We start from the raw sequence: 17,455 nt of genomic DNA on the forward strand, positions 1-17,455 counted from the left end.
ACTTGTCATCATTTCCTGAGCCTCTGTGTGATTCTCATCAATCTCAAACTCTACCACGTCATGTGGGCCTTGGTAAAAGCTGCAACTTCTCCATAGGACCCCCGACCCCCTCCTCAACCAGTCGTTCACTGCATGCCAGGAAAAGCCTGCCTTTGTTCTGGACCTGATCACCATGATCTGAGTGAGTGTGCATCTGCTGGACTCAAAGCCTAAGACTTAAGACCTTTGAACATATCATGCAGAGGAAATGTCTGCCATTAGCCTATCATGATTTAGTGTGTTTTGCAGTTCTTAGAATTAATATAGAATTGTTTGCTGTGAGTTGATTATGTCTACTGCTGTGCCTAGCATTAAGGATTGTCATTTTCTTGATGAAGAACTTATAGAGTAAAATTGAATTTAGTAATTTGAGTTAATAAAGCATTGAAAGGGGCAGAAGTGCGTGGACATTCTTTATTTCTCCCCTCGACTGCATATGTCACAATTTTGCCCTGTCATGGCATGGGGTTACCTGGGATTGATCCCAGGGGTGCTTAACCCCTGAGTCACATCCTGGCCCTTTTTATATTTTATTTTAAGATAAGGTCTTGATAAGTTGCTTTGGACCTCACTAAATTTCTGAGGCTGGCTTTGATATTGTGATCCTGCCTCAGCCTCCTGAGTCTCTGTGAATATAGGCATAACTCTCTTTTTCATAGAGGGCTAGAAAATTAATTTTGGTACTTTTCCTTTTTATTTGTAACTTCAATATGGAGATTCTCTCTCTCTCTCTCTCTCTCTCTCTCTCTCTCTCTCTCTCTCTCTCTTTCTCTCTCTCTTTACCACAAACTGTTTTCTCAAAGACAATCCCACTGGGCCTAGTCATGCATCAGAGCCTCAATACTTTAAGGATGGTGAGGTCAGCCCAGGGTGTGTTTCTGAAGAGCTGTGCTGGGAGCACAATCTTCTTAACACAAGGAGAAAGTGTAGGGAGGAGGATATGACCTGACAGAGCCATCCACAGAGCTCCAGGTGAATCTGCCCATTAGGTGGTCATGGCCACAGGTGCCTGGCCTCGATTCACCTTGCAGACAGCAAGGTCTTGGTGGTCACACAGTGGGCGGCTGCACTCGAGGGGCAGTGGAATAAGGCATCCAACCACTGCACCCACAAGGGACATATTGGCCTGGATGGGGAGCTAACCAGGCAAAATGACCCAGGTATTGTAAGGTCCTGCTCTTCTGCAGGGACAGATGCCAAGGGAATTGGAGCAGGAAGCGGGAGAGGTAGCCTTCTATGAGCAAGGCTGTGCTGTTTGGATGGTCACTGAAATGCCTACTAGATAGGCCCCTTTGCGTACACATCAGGCCCTTGGAGAGCGAGCCATGAGACATCCGAGCATCAGTACTGATTAGGTGAGACCCACAGCCTCCCTGACTACTGTGGGGTCAGGACACTGGGGGGAGGGGAACACTGCTCAGGGTGGTGAAGAGAGGATTTAGAGTCTTACTTCTTGCTGTGTTTAATCCATGAAGATGGCCAGCCCCAACAGGTCCACATGCTGCGCACGCAAGGTGGGACCGTCCATCAAATCAATGTAAATATTTAGAATGTTGGCAGTTGTTTAAATTTATTTTTAAAAACAGCTGTACTGAGGTAAAATTGATATACAAAGAGCTGCACATGTTGAATACACACAATTTGGGGAGTTTGAACATGCCAACCCCTGTTGATGCCATAACCACCTGCAAGTAACAGACGCATCTCCAGCACTTGTGCGGGCAGAGGCAGGTGTCCCTGTGGCTTGGTGTGTGCACCTGTGCAGGTGTGGGTGTTACAAGGGTACTCAACTGGAGAGCAATGCTCCTGAAAATTTCTAAGTGAAAGATTCCTTGTTGTTAAATACAGGCACAATTCTTTAGAGGGGATCTCTAGAACTCATCCATCTAAATTACCTGAAACCTTGTACATAAATAGGCTTTATTTTTAAAACAGTTTTGGATTTATGAAAAAAGTGAGCAGACTCAACCATTCCTATAGAGTAACTTCCCCTGTGATTGCCCCTGTTATTAACATTTTGCTTGACTGTGCTGCATATGATACAAATAACGGACCAATATTAACACTTTATTACTACCTAAATTATATAATTTATTCAGGTTTCCTTAGATTTTTACCTAATTTCCTTTTTCTATTCTGGGATCCCATCCAAGATACTGCCTTACATTGATTTGTCATTTCTAGTCATTGTAATTTTTAATTCCAACTTGAGACTGTGATTATCTTGAAGATATCATAAGGTTAAAAACTATTTCACTATTAAGAAAACAGCAGGTATTGATATGAAGAAATCCCAGATCTCAAGAGAGTAGCACAATTTTTTTGTGTCAACAGACTTATTTGTGTCAACACACTTATTTCCTTGTGTTGTCAGGGTCTGGCTCTGTTTCCTGGTACCTGGGGGCCCTTGGCATGCAGCCAACAGAGCATGAAGCACAGGAAGGCACCTTGAGCCCAAGGCACCCAGGCCAGGGCTCAATTGCCATCCACTCCTCCACTCACACGCATGCATGAGAGAACCAGTGCATAGTGGAGCCTGGCGGTGGGAAGCTATGTGCCCCAGGGAAGGGAAAGAACCTGTGAGAAGTCCTCCCTGCCACATAGTGTGGGTTAAAAGTCCAAAAAGCTGGCTGAGCTTTTACCCAGAGAAAAGCATGGGGAAGGGGTTAGGAAAATCTAAGTAGGCATACTGGAAATCTTGGAAGGGGGAGAGTGTAGTACATTATGGGCACAGTGAGGGGATAGGCAGTGGGTCTGGGCAGGGTTATGGTGGAACCTGGCAAGACTGGAAATTTAGCCAGATTTTAGATCATGATGTCTTGTTTTCTTATAGTTTCCAATTTAACCTCACGGCAATAAGTTGACATTGAAGTATTTTAACCTGTGATTGATGTTATTAGCTTCATAATTAAGAAATATACTGACTAGGTATAAGATAAACATGTACTAGAGACTTTGTGACCAGCAATGTGACTGCGGCATTGATATTGTCCCTGTTTTTTTCTGAAATAAACTGAGTATTTCCCAAGTACTCTTGCCACCCCACAGAAAAGAAGAAGCAATGGTGTGTTAATTAGTTTGATAATAGTAATCATTCAACAATGAAAACTTCTATCAAAATTAAAAAAATATATAATTTCTATTTGTCCTTCATACTCAATAAATATAGACAAACTGCAGAATATGAGGGTCACAGGGTGGAGAGTAGACTGGGAAGAAAAGACTGGATGAGCTAAGCCCAGGCAGGACACGGCATCTGGGAGGGAAAAATGGTAGAGAACAGATTAAATACATGACTATGGATGGAAGTGGGGTAAATGTCCTCTTCTGTCCCAGCACAAGGGAGTCACTCGCCCAAGTCCTACACTTCAAGAAGCCTCTCCCTTTGTGCTCTCATGGATCAGGATGGACTAATTTAGCCTTCCATCCCCATCTTCCATGGAAGCTAAAATCAACTCAATGAACAATGCACCACTGTTTCCTGGTACCACTGAGAAAAAATGATGCCAGTTGCAATGTTGATACCCTGTCAAATGCATGATGCATCCCATTCTCAATAACATTAGAAAGTGAAAAAATTCTTTCTAGGTAATTTACTAGAATACAGAATGGAATTCCATCTTCTTCTGTGTCATTGGCTGGTGTCTCTGTAGCTAGCCTGTGAGTTCTGCGAGGATGTGGACCACAGTTAACACTTCTGTAAAGGTCTTGGGGCAGCTTTAAACCAGGAACATGGTAGTTGTGGCATAAAGATTGACTGAGCTACAAGGAGATGGTGTGTGGGGAGGGGGTATTGCTTCACTGTTAGGAGAGCATTTTATAATTTGGAAATGAGGAATCTCCATATTGTGGAAAAAAGTTGCAAAATATCAGTACCAACATGTGTTTAAAATAAAATTGAGATGACTTTAGAATTCTGGAATAGTTGCCATGTTCTCATACATTTAACACACAGCTTGCTATGTTAGTGTCTTATAAAACCAGAGAACAATAGCAAAAATATTCATTATCATGTGCTAATAGTGACTGGATGACATGATTTTTTTTTGGAATTTGCTTTTTCCACTCTGTGCCTTTATGTTCCAGTATGAGCTGAGTCTCCTTAGGCTTCTGTGATATAATGTGCCATAATACTGCCATTTTCTCTGGGAGGTACTGAATGCAGAGATTTCCTGGGCCTTTGATGGTTCCTGATTTTGCAGCTGGGTGGCTGATGAATCGCCATTCTTGTTCTACTGCAACACTGCATCAAGAAGATTCTGTCTTCCATGGATCTCCTGAGTGCTGAATATATGTGTGCTTCATTAGTGCACTCTTGGGAAGGAGTTGAAGTCCTTGCTTCTAAGCAACCTGTGAAATTAACAGATAAAGATTCACTGCATTTTAAATTTTCCTTTGAAAAATTCCAGTTTATATAGATAATATCACAATCTTGGATACAAATCTAAATTTGAGTGCTAATGGATTAAACTTAGAGTTTTGCTTCACTCCTTCAGTTATTCTCTGGTTTTTGATCCCTCTAGTCACTTCAGACAAAGAAACATGAATTGAAAAGACAGATGTTCCCCTCCTCCCATTTTATTTTAGTTTGAGGGAAAGCTAAGTATGTTGTAGCATTAGAAGGGTGAAGAAATCAAGGAACTCTCTGGTGCTTTTTCATTTGCTGCTTTTGGCTATTCAGTACTTCAAATTAACAAAGAAAAACAAATAGAACCTCAAGGCCTGTGCACCACCCTAGGGAGCAGGCAAAGGTGCCAAAGCATTTGTAAATTTATTTCTCTTTTAAAGTGACTTGTTTGAGCCAGTGGATTTCTCAACCACAGATATTGATAACCATTCCAGGTTTTAGATTCATGACACCACAGTTAATGGCCCTGGTTGTCAATAGGCATTACTTGCATTTTTATTTCTACAAAGTCAACCCAGGAGGGAAATAATACAAGGAGCCTCCTATTTACCCTGACCAGTGAATACTAGGATTTTTTTTACATTGAAAATTCAAATTATTACTCTATGTCTAAATTCTTTTTGCATTTGATCTTTATTACACTGATGACAGTCACTGCATAGAAAATGGTATATTCTCTGCAACAAGGCATGATTTGGGGTGTGATTTGAAACTCAAAAACTAAAACAATTCATCCTAAATGAATATAATCTTTCCATTTACAAAATTGAGATAAAACTATTTTCATAAAGAATTTCTTACTTGCCTGGTTTAACCTACACTCTCAAATTTGTGCTCTTTGGTAATGAGAGAGGAGAGGAAGGACGGGGAAGAGAGAATGAGGGACAGAACATATTGAAACTGAAGCTCTGTGCATGGGTCCCTCACTTTTGAGTTGTGGGCACCCCTGGACTTACCTCCACCTCCTTTATTTTAACCTTCTTGGGTTCTGCAGAGTATCATGGTCTCCACTTGGACCTCTTCCTACTTTTAATAATCTAAACTCCATTTTCTTAAAATTTACTTTTTGTGTTTTACTGGAAAGTCAAACGTTTCTTCCTTTTACAGTGATTGTTCATGAAGACAAGATTGTTAAGAAAAGATGAAGGAATTAGGTAATGAAATTGAGAACAGAGAATGACTGCCAGGCTACAGAGATTGTGTGAGACCTCTCAGCCTGCAGAATTCAGGGGCCAGAAACATCCCCGCTGGCTCCTGTACCCAGGGTGTTGGTCAGCATCTTCGCTGTTGGGTGTGGTGAAGTGGAGACTCGCCCCATGCGCCTATGGCTGAAGTGTGCAATTCTTATGTGGATGTCGAAGTTTGCTTGGAGGAGACCTCATTTCCTCTTACTCCATTACTTTTAGGAGCAGGAGATGTTGCAGGAAGCTACATGGTGGTGGTGTGGTCTAAATCATGGTGGTGAGTATTGTTCTGCTCCATCGCTGTCCATGAGTCTTGGGTCCCGAACTCTTTCATGGACTTTTAATGTTGACATTTAACTCTAGGCTAATAGTTTTTTTTTTAAATAAAGATTTCATGCTCTAAAGCAATGATTCTTTCTTAGAAATATATCTGGTGATCTCATTTCCAAATAGATTCCATGGCTGCAAAGGTCATGAGAGCCTTGGTGCAATTTTAGGGAGAGTAGGCTCCAAATCCATCTTCCTCTGGCCTTAGAGAAAGAGTGATGGGTGGGTGAGAATGGTAGATTATTTTTGTCAGGGCAAACTGTGGTGTAAGTCTTCCTGTGCTGCCTCTGAGGGCAGGCATAGCTAAGGGACTGAGAAGAAATTTAGGTGGTAGCAGAGGGTTGATGCAGGTTTATTGAAACCTAGTTCCTCTGGCCCACATAGAGCTCTCATATTTAAGCATCAAAACTTAAGTGATGTTTAACAGAACCTTCTATAAATCTGCCTCATTTGTGTAGAACACCGTGTGTGTGTGTGTTTGTGTGTGTGTGTGTGTGTGTGTGTGTGTGTGTGTGTTCTGTTTCAGTGGTCACTGGTGATTTTATTGTAAAAATACTGAACACATCCATGGCTACCTTTCTAATTGTCTGACTTCCCATGATCAAGTCTTTTGAAAGCTCCTTTTCCATTGTTACAAATCTCCCCTTCACGGTTTCCAGTCTCCCTACTCATGAAGGGCCTTCTGTTGGGACAGGGCCTCAGGTTTCAGGCAGCTTCCTGGGGAAGATAGGAACAAACCTCTGTGTAAGAAACTGTGTAACCTGCAACTAATTGTGTGACCGAGTAATCACAGCCACATGTGGCCTTTAAATCCAAATTAATGAAAAATAAAAATGTATCCCTTATTTGCACCCAGTGACCTCACTATTACTGAGTGGCACAGATGAGGAGTGGTGATTACTGGAGGGGCCACCACCAGCCTTTCAGGCATCATGAGGGTCCAGCCAAGCTGGTCAGAGCATGGAACAGAAGCTCGGCCAGGGAAGAAAGCTCTGCTCACCTGGCTCTGTGATGTGCATCTGCTACCAAGCTGGCAAATAATCAATCAATTTGTACTTGTCAGTGTGTTCATAGGAGTAAAAATTGGTTCTGAGGCTTATAGGGCTCCTAGTTTGGTTTTACCCAACGTGCATGAGAGTGAATCCTCAGGCCTGATAAGTTTGTTCTGGCTTCAAGAAGTTTTTTGCAAAACAGCTGTTAGTCATTCTACTGCATAGCTTTGTTCATCTCTTCCAGGGAATCCCCATCACTTCTCACAGGATGGCCTTCTTCTTCTCCTCCCTTTTTTCTCATCCTCCCATCAATTCCTCCTCCCTTTCTTTATCCTTCACCCTCCCCTCCTCCATATTCCTCCTCTCCTCTTCTTTGATCTCTTCCTCCTCCTCCATTTTTTAGTCATAGACAGTAGAATCCATTCTGGTAGAATTGCAAAATCATTGAATATGTCTTCTTCTAATCAGGAGACCATTCTTGGGGATGTGCAAAATGGTGAGGTTCATATGGTGTCTTTATGGCTAGATCTTCAGAGGAATGATACTTCTTCTTCCTTCCTGTGTTCTGGAGGTTTTGGGACGCCTCCTCCAGAGACAACCCAAGTCAGGTCCTTCCCTGAGTTCTGCTCTGTGGCCAGGTCAGGGGCCACAGGTTCTGGAGAAAGTCATAGCGGCTTCACTCTGGGCTTCTGTTTGCTTGACCTTCTTACATCTCTTGTCTTGAAATTATTTGAGCACTGTTTTGACATGTGGTGGAATCATGCAAATCTCTCCAAATCTGCAGGCAAATTGTGGCTCCTGGGTAGTTGGAAGATGCAGATGTTCTCACATGTAAGATTTGCTTTAAGAACCAATGTAGCACTTTTTTCTCTTTCATATTTTGAGAAGGGAGTTGATGGGTAAACTTTCTAATTCTGCTCACTTTAGTTTTAAAAACCAAGCCCACATTTTATGTTCTTAATATTATGATGGGAATATTCACGTAATCCACAACTTGACTTTAATGATAAAAAGTACATTATTTTCATTGCTAATGAGATGGCCATAGAGAAAATATTTTTGCTTAATACATCCAATTATTTCTCTGGTTGAATGGGAATTTTGCTGTTTTAAAAACCTTTTAAGACTAATAAGAGTCTGACTATTCCTCAGAGGCTCCCTTGCCTTCCACAACAACCTAGCATGAGCACCGCATGTGCTTTCTCATTAAATGGTTCTGGTTATAAATTTCCACAAAAGGGTTTATCCTTTTGTCTTTCTCCATCAGCATTTAATTTCTTAAGAATGAAAATATCAAACCCTACATATGATTACTGGGTTTTTAAAAAATGTTTTCCCTCAACCTAAATTATATTCTTAAGTCCTGGCCTTCATTAAGGGCCACACATGTGGTTTTGCCATGGAATTTGGACTGTGTACTTACTTTATTGTTTGAGGATTTTTTTGTGTGACATGAGGAGCTGTGATCAATGCAAAAGTGAATCATTTAACATATTGCTCTGCATTACAATCATTGTCAGTTGAGACTCCCTGAGGTGATGGGAACGAAGTGAGATGGAGACAGGTCTGCACACACTGTACATACACTTCACAGCGGAAGGGAGGAGAGGGAATGCTATAGTAGGGCTGTCAGATTTGCCAAATAGAAATGTAAGGACCCCAGTTACATTTGGAACTCAGATAGATAATGAAAATTACTAATGCAGCTCTCTCCTATGGGATATTTGGGGTGAACTTATAGAAACATTCATGCTTTATCTGAAATTCAAATTTAGTCAGATGCTCGGGATGTCAGCTTGAAACCCTATTTATGATGAAGAAAGTCTTCGAAAAAAAATAAGAGCTTAATAAATATACTTTTCATGTACAGGGTCTTGGCAGACAGTTCAGGAACATGACTCTTTAGTGGTGAGAATAAGGAGCAGGAATAAAACCAGAATACATAAGATACGGAGCTAAGGTCCGGGCTGATGGCAGGTTTGTCATTCCTAACTCCCTTCCTCAAGGTGGGAGGTTCTGGACTCTGTGGGATGTGCAGCACCTCTTGAAAAACCAGCCACTACCTCAGAGCAAAGCCTGTCCAAAGAATGGACATCGTCTTTGTTTTTGGAAAGACCCATAAAGCACTCCTAGGCACATTCCCACCCTGCTATGTTGTTTATCTACAAATAACAGGAGAGATCTGCTGTGCCAGGTGTCCCTGACTCAGTCAGGCTAGGTGGGGATCCATACCAACCCCCCCAGCAGCCACCAATCAGCATGAAACAGGGAAATACCTGGAATGCCAGATGACTCTCCCAGTAGTTTATGGTGGTTGATAACATACTGGGAAACCATGAAGTTCAGCATATATGTCCCTCATGGTTTAAACCAATCAGTTCAAACAAATCCCCCTCTTGTACTAACCAATCACCCCTACCCAACTTGTTCCTGCCAGTGAATATGCTAGTCATGTTTTAGAGTTGTTTTATGATTTTCCCGTGGTGTGTGATGGTTTGCTAAAAGATTCTATGATGTATGTGAAGTCCCTGCCTTCCCTGAAGAGTGTATAAATCTGCTGCAAACCCTGGCCTCAGGGCCTCTCAGCATCACCAGTTGCTGGTGTGTGTGCATGAAGGATCGAGCTAGCTCACAATAAACACCTCTTTGCTGCTTACATTGATCTTGGGGGTCCCAAATTCAAGCATAACACTCCTGTGCTGTGAGGCATGTGGGTGGCCAGTGAAGGCAGTGGCTGGGACTGTTCCTGCAGATTCTTGAGAGACCTTGGAGATGGGAGCTAGGCTGTGCCTGGATTCCTGAGCCAAGAACCTCAAAATAAGTATTTGTTGTTTGACATCACAGGGTTTCAGTAACTCTGCTGGGTAGAAATAGATGGGGATGTTATACTCAAATTTGAGACCCCCAAATGACCACCAGAGACCAAGATCGATGTAAACACTAAAGAGGTGTTTATTGCGAGCTACCTAGGTCCTCTGCATGCACATACAGCAACTGGTGACACTGAGAGACCCTGAGCCCAGGGTTTGCAGCAGTTTTATACATTCTTTGGAGAAGGCAGAGACTTCACATACATCATAGCATCTCTTAGCAAATCATCACATACCGTGGGAAAATCAAATAACAACTCTAAAACTTGATTAGCACATTCACTGGCAGGAACAATTTGGGTAAGTGTGATTGGTAAGTATAAAAGGGGTATTCATTTGAACTGATTGGTTTAAGCCAAGAGGGGTGTACATGCTGAACTACCTGGTTTCCCAACATATTATCAACCACCATAAATACTGGGAGGGTCATCTTTAATCCTAGGTATTTCCCTGTCTCTTGATGATTGGTGGCTGCTAGGGGGATGCTATGGATCCCCACCTAGCCTGACTGAGTCAGAGACAACTGGTGCAGCAGATCTCTTCTGTAATTTGTAGATAAACAACTTAGCAGGGTGGGTATGTGCCTAGGAGTACTTTGTGGGTTTTTCCACGGACAAAGGTGATGTCCCTTCCTTGGACAGGCTTTGCTCTGAGGTAGAGGCTGGTTTTTCAGAGACACACAGAGACTCTTAGCAGCCCTACATTCTGGGAAAGTAGGACCTGTGAATCTTCACCAAAGTCAGCACAAAGGACTTTTTGGATGATGTGGGACTCAAACAGTTTTAATTTCTACAAGATGGTGTATCTCCTTGTTCTACCTAGGGTCTGGTGACCAGCTAAAACATGCAAGAGGACATTCTTAAAATCCCCCAGTCTTGCTTTAATATACCTGTTGTGGGAGATGTTATGAGGAGAACTCAGCACTGGGTATCACACAAAAGAGCCACAGCAGCTTATGATCACCTCTCCTTAAGCCAGAGAGGTAGACAGGATGCTGACAGGCCACACAGGCTATTCCCAGCTGCAGGAGACTCATTATGAAGATGATTCACAGGAGAGAATTCAGACCCTCCAGCAGGGGCCCTGAGAGGCAGCTTTCTAGTGTAAAGAGGGCCAGGTGACCCTGTTCCCACTGGAAGATACAGCGAGTTTGCTGGAATCTTTATGCAGCTGCTGCCAGAGGGTAACAGGAGCTGGTTTGTGCTAGGAAGGTGCCTGACCAGGAGACTGTCTGTCCATGGACAGGTTGGGAGAGGGACTTAGGTTTAAGTAATTTGAGTCTTTTTCAATTTCCCCAGATGTCAAGGTCACATATAATATAGGGCCTTAATTTTATGGCCTATATTTTGTTCAGTGAATAAAAAGTAATTTTCATGAGGAAACTAGGGTAATAGTAGAGGAAAAAACTGAAAAGGTACATAGAAAATGAGTCACATTGGAATGACCACCTCATTTGGTGGCTTTTGTGTTATTCCTTTTTCTCTCTCCCTGGTGAGCATTATTTGCATAACAAGTCTCCAATCAACCATCATTCTTGAACGTCTATCTGCCTTTCTCCCCACTCTCGTTGATTATTCACACTGGAATTCCTTGTGTACAGGTAAACATTCCTTCATCTCAATTTAGTTCAAAGCATGAAAATTACAGATGTGTAATTAATAGTTGTTTTTCACAGGACGGTATGCAAGCCAGTGTGATTGGGTCAGTTGTTACCAGGAGCTGAAGTTCTTTTCCATTTTATAAGCAAGTGTAAAGAAACCCAGTGAAAGCCTGCATATCCAGATGGAGGCTTCACTTTCCATTCTTCTAGCACATTCTGATTGACTGTTCTCTGCTGCCAACAAGGATCTGAAGACCAAGGGAGAAGCATAGAAGCAACACTGCCTCCCCTGCTGGGATTCCTCTGAAACTCCATCCAGAAAACATAGTCAGCAATCCCTTGGTATTTGTGGAGGATGGGGCCTGGGCAGGAAGGACCCTGGGGATAGTCAGCTGACCTTCAGTGTCTATGGAGGACAGGGTCCAGGAAGGACCCCTGGGGAGTGCCCACCCATGGCTGTTCAAGCCCCTTAGGTAACTGCATTTGCATAACCTAAATGTCATCCTGTACTTAACTGATGGCTAGCTTGCTTCTCAACCCAAGGCAGTGGGGATGCTGTGTAAATGCCTGCTATGCAGTATTGCTTGGGGGAGAATGGTGAAAAAAATGAACACAAGTTTGTTTGTTGTTTTTCAGAATACTTTTGATCTATGGTGGACATCATACAGATGCACATAAAACATACAGATAAGGAGAGTCAACTGTTTATGATTTTTGTCTCATAGCCTTGTAATAAAGAAGAAAGACCAGAGTGCTGTGGTTTAGACGAGAGGTGACCCCCCAAGCTTGAACAGCCATGGCTTGTACAGCCCTGGATGGACACACTCCGGGGGGCCTTCCCTGGACCCTGTCTTCCATAGACACTGAAGCTCAGCTTACTGTCCCCAGGGTTGTACAGGTCTGTCCTCAATTTACACCATAATACAGGAAAGCTTAGCAGTGACAATTTTGGGTTATGAACCTGATCAGTGCATTAATCCCCTGATTGGGATTAACTGGGTGGTCACTGGAGGCAGACAGGGTGGGGCTAGAGAAGGCAGGTCCCTGGGGACATGCCGTTGGGGTTTATATATTTTCTTCCTTGTGCCATATCCCCAGCTGCTTCCCTCTGTCACACTCTTGTACCATGGTCTCTGCCTGACCTCAGGCCCAGAGCAATGGAGTCTAAGGTCTGAGACCTCTGAACCGTGAGGCCCCAAGCATACTTTTCTTCTCTAATTGTTCTTGTCAGGTTCTGGAGTCACAGCAGTGAAGAAGCTGACTACAACAATCTGCTGGCTTTTTCCTCCCTGCACCAGGACGACCTTCCTGTGCATTGCATTCTAGCCCATGACAAACAAAACACAGAAAGATTCCAGTTCACTCACTTTTGAAAAGTGTCCATAACCCTCACAAGGTGAGCCCACTATGTCACTCTAAGCTATGTTTATCTCTGTTTTTTTTCTCTATCTCTCCTGTGCCCATTTCATGCCAGGGGTGGTTTGGGTAAAATGCCTTCTGTGCCAGGTTCTCATTCACCATAGCTTCTCAGGCTCCTGTGGGGGTTTGTGTCCTCTGCATTTCCTCATGTGAGAGCACAAGGCATGGTCGCTGTGGTGAGGCTGCCTCAGACACCTCCTGTCCTTTGCATTAACTCCCTTGACATTGGTTGGTTTTTTTGTTTTCTGTGATGGGAAGTTCATTGTCTGCCCTCCCCACTGCAGACCCACCCACTATCCCCATCTTCCCTCCTTCAGCTCCAATCTCCTCCCCTAATCAACTGTCACTGGCTCCACATGCCCTGCCAGGGTGGCCCATCTGAAGGCAGGAGGAACTGGAATGTAGATATTTTTTCCTTGAAATCCAAGAGCCATCAGACCTAGACAGAGCCCCATTTTACATATTATTACTTGTATACCTTCTTTCTGAGAGCGTCCTTAGTTTTCACTCTATATCCCCAAACTTATTCAAATTAACTTATTCAAATTAACTTTAGAAAAGACTGTGAATATGGCTGAGGTGTTTGGAACACCTTTTCTCAATTATCAAAAACAATAATAATAATAATAATAATAATAATAATAATAATAATAATGAAAGACAAATATAATTGTAAGCTTCCAAAGTTAAATAATGCCTTTATAAAAGGGAAATAGTAAAATGTAATTTATATTTACTGTATGATGCCATTAAAGGGAAAAAACTGAAGTAACAATTAGGAAAAATTGACTGTCTCACATATAACAAAATGTATGTCTTACATATGAAAAAAGAGAGAAGAAAGATTAGGCAAGAGTACCCCAAGTTTAAACTAATCTTGGAAACTCATCCACACCATAAGCAAATTAGAGACCCTGTCTCAAACTTAAAAACAATTAAATAAGAATTCAGGTGTGATTGTGAATTCTCTCTATCAATTTGAATATGTCTTGTATCTGAGATATCTGTTCCAATTATATTTAAAATGTTTTAATGAAAGTGAGATTAATGTTTTACATAAGATTAACATTGAAATCTGTAGATTTTAAAGCATATTACCCACCGTAGTTGTGGGGCTCATTCTATCAGTTGAAGGACTTTATGAAAAGCCAATTTTATTTCTTTGGAAAACTCTGGCTAATTGACACAGATAACTTTCATATATAAAAAGAACATTTGGGGCTTGGTTCATGTTCAGGGTTGGAGCATTTGTCTAGCATGTTTGAGGCATTGGGATTGATTCTCAGCATCAAATATAAATACATTTTTTTAAAAAAAAATCCATCAAACATTATAAAAATAAAAATTTAAAAAGGAAACATTTGTAGTTTTAGTTGACTTAGTTTTTTCTTTTTTTCATGTAAAAAGAAATAAAAAGATTTATTCTTTCATAATGGATTGTATTTCCTCCCAGAAGCTTCTCCACACTTAACTTGGCTCTGCTACTTAAGTTTACCTTCGTCAGTACATGAAGGATTTTGATTATTATTGTTATTGTTATTAAAACAAAAAGTCAACTATCCTGTGAGAAAAAAAATTCACGACTTCCACAGATGGAAATCATATTTCATTGCTTCTTTTTCAAGTGGTTATGATTTTAAAGGTCATCCTCTCACCTCCTACTTATTTGCCAGGCTTCCGTAGGGTAAAGACCTTAAGCAATGGCAGCAAGTTTGAAAGTGAGTCATGGAATTGTAATTTTTTCTTCTCAGTGCTAAGAGCTCTGCACTTGCCCATTTTTTTAGTAAATGACAATTTCTGAAAACACATCTGGCCAAATTCATTTTTATTATTTGTGAAAAGAAACATACCCCAATTCTGTAGTAAGAAAAAGACATTTATGGAATTAGTTTCTAAATTACTTTCTAAAGTAAATGTATACCCGGTGGTCTGCACAGGCCACACAAACACACACACACACACACACACACACACACACACACATACACACACACACACATACACACATACACACACACACATACACACACAACACAATGCATATTAATGAATAGATTTAATATATCTGCTTTTCTGTTTCTGTGTGTATATATGTATATATATATATATTCAGTATAAATATTTATTATATTACATATATAAATATTCTATATATTAAATATATCCATATGTATGTTAATCATATTTATTATCAATTTGTCTTACCATAAAGTAGAAATATTCTAAGTAGTTTTCATTAATAAAATTCATTAATGCTATTTTCTGTCAATTGTGGTTGTACCAGCCTGTAATCCCAGGAGGCTAAGGCAGGAGAATGGAGAGTTCAAAACTAGTGAGGCATTTAGCACCTCAGTTACACCCTGTCTGTAAATAAAACCTGAAATAGGACTGGGGATATGATTTAGTGGTTTAATGCTCCTAAATTCAATATCAAGTACCCTCCCACAAATTGAACTTTTATATCTGTAAAATATAGTAATATGCAATCATATCTGAAAATGAGGTGATATCTTTAGGGTACTTATTATTTTAGAAATAAAATATCTTTAAATTACTTAGTTGATAACATGTCTTAATTTAATTACTTTTTAATATTTCTAACATCTGATAAGTTGCAAAAGAAAGCAGCCGGCCACACTGACATTCTACCTGGATACAGGAAAATTACTTATAATTAGATTTTTTTTATTGCTCATGCATAAATTCTCTAACATTTGAATCTCAAATTAATCTGAAAAGTGTTAGTGGATTGCACATAGGGAATCAGGTTCCACCAAACTCTCAATATATTTGGTGGCATTAAGATTATATCAAGGAAATTTACAAAATTTTTACTTAGAGGGCCAAATCATGTAGGATTTAGACTTTGTGAACCAGAAGTTATCTGTGGTCATAGGCTAAAATCTGCAATATATAATAACTGAATGCCTGATGGCATTTATTAAAACTATATTTTCATTTGATGGGGTGAAACTCAGTGGTAGTGTTCATGTCTAGCATTTATGAAGCCTGGGGTCAATAAAAACATTTCATTTGCCAAAACAGGCTAGGTGCTAGATTTGCCCTATATGCCCTAATTTATTTTTCTTTGTCTTAAACCCATTATGCTTCTAGTGCACTAAATCTTTAGTGGGGCTCTGCATGCAAGTCATTTTTATTTCGATAAACAATATATTTTATTATGCACTACACCACTTTTCTACAAGGACATTCTATAAATTTCTGTTTATAAAAACAACATCATTTTCTGAATTTACCTTCATTTATTTTGTTACTGGTATTGAATTCACATGTTAAATATAAATAATTAGTTTACATATATTTAGTATGATAAAATATCCTAGAATTAAAGAATTTTTATGCATCTTGAAGTAACTTCCCTTAAAAGTTATTCTTTTTGTTATTTTTAGTATGAGAAAACTGGTAATCAAGAAGAAATAATAAAGGAGCATTTTTTAAAATATTAGATTAAAATTTTATATATTTATTACTTTATTTTTAGGTTCTTTTGCTGCTATGTATACAATTATATAATTGTAAAGATTTTCACAAATATAAACATTATTAAAAATTTAAAAATTAATTTAAAAAAAATAAAATCATATCATCCTACATTTTATCACTTAGATATGGCATCCTTCAAAAAAATTCTCTTTTCTTACTGACTTAACATCACTTTTTTGGTGATATTGTGGATCTAAGAGAGAGCATGCTTTATTATTAAGGCCCTACATTTAGTTCTGAAGCTCACTCATGGTTTTCTCTTCCTGAACACCTCTAGAATTTTTTCCCAAAAGTTACCAGTAACATTCACATAAGCAAATCTAGACATAATTTTATGCAATAAATTATACAATTGCTCATTGAGCAATGAAACATTTCCACTTCTAAAATCAATAATTCCTAACCTACTAAAGGGAATGTATACTCCACACAAAGAATAATGCAAAATTACTTCTCTTTTCCACAACCACAAATTATTATATATACAGCCCCCAAACCCATCCAAGTAGTTGTGGTAAAACAAAAACCAGAGATGCATATCAAAACAAAAAACAGTCTCACTGAATGAGAAAGGAAAGATTTTGCCTTTCCTGCAGATGATATTTTCTTTCAAGTTGACACATTTTGGTATGATAAGAAGAAACTGCCCAATTCCCAGTTATAACCTTTTAGGGTCAGAAAAACAAAAGGGTAAGGTAGCTCCAACATTCTGGCTTTTACTTTAAATAATTAGGCACAGTGAAAAAGAGAACAAACCTTTAAACACCAGAGAGCCTAGAGTACAGACACCAGGTGAAGGAAGAAGTTATGCATTGCTTAATCTGCTTAAAAAATCTGCAAAACACACACACACACACACACACACACACACACACACACACACACACACCTCTTCATGGAAAGTTAAATGTCTAGAGAGAATGAATCCCTAGAAAAGATGCAGAAGCCATTAAATACTTATCTGGGTTCACTGGTGAAGTTTTTCCCCTGTATAAAGCCACTCAGGAGAAAGAAGATTTAAACTAAAAATTTCAGCCACAGAAAAATTAGTCTAAGAAGACTTCAAGAAAAGAAAGAAGGAAAAGCCATGCTATATTGTAGAAACTGAAGAG

Source organism: Callospermophilus lateralis, unplaced genomic scaffold (genome assembly GCF_048772815.1).
Source record: "Callospermophilus lateralis isolate mCalLat2 unplaced genomic scaffold, mCalLat2.hap1 Scaffold_660, whole genome shotgun sequence".
NCBI classification, from domain to species: domain Eukaryota; kingdom Metazoa; phylum Chordata; class Mammalia; order Rodentia; family Sciuridae; genus Callospermophilus; species Callospermophilus lateralis.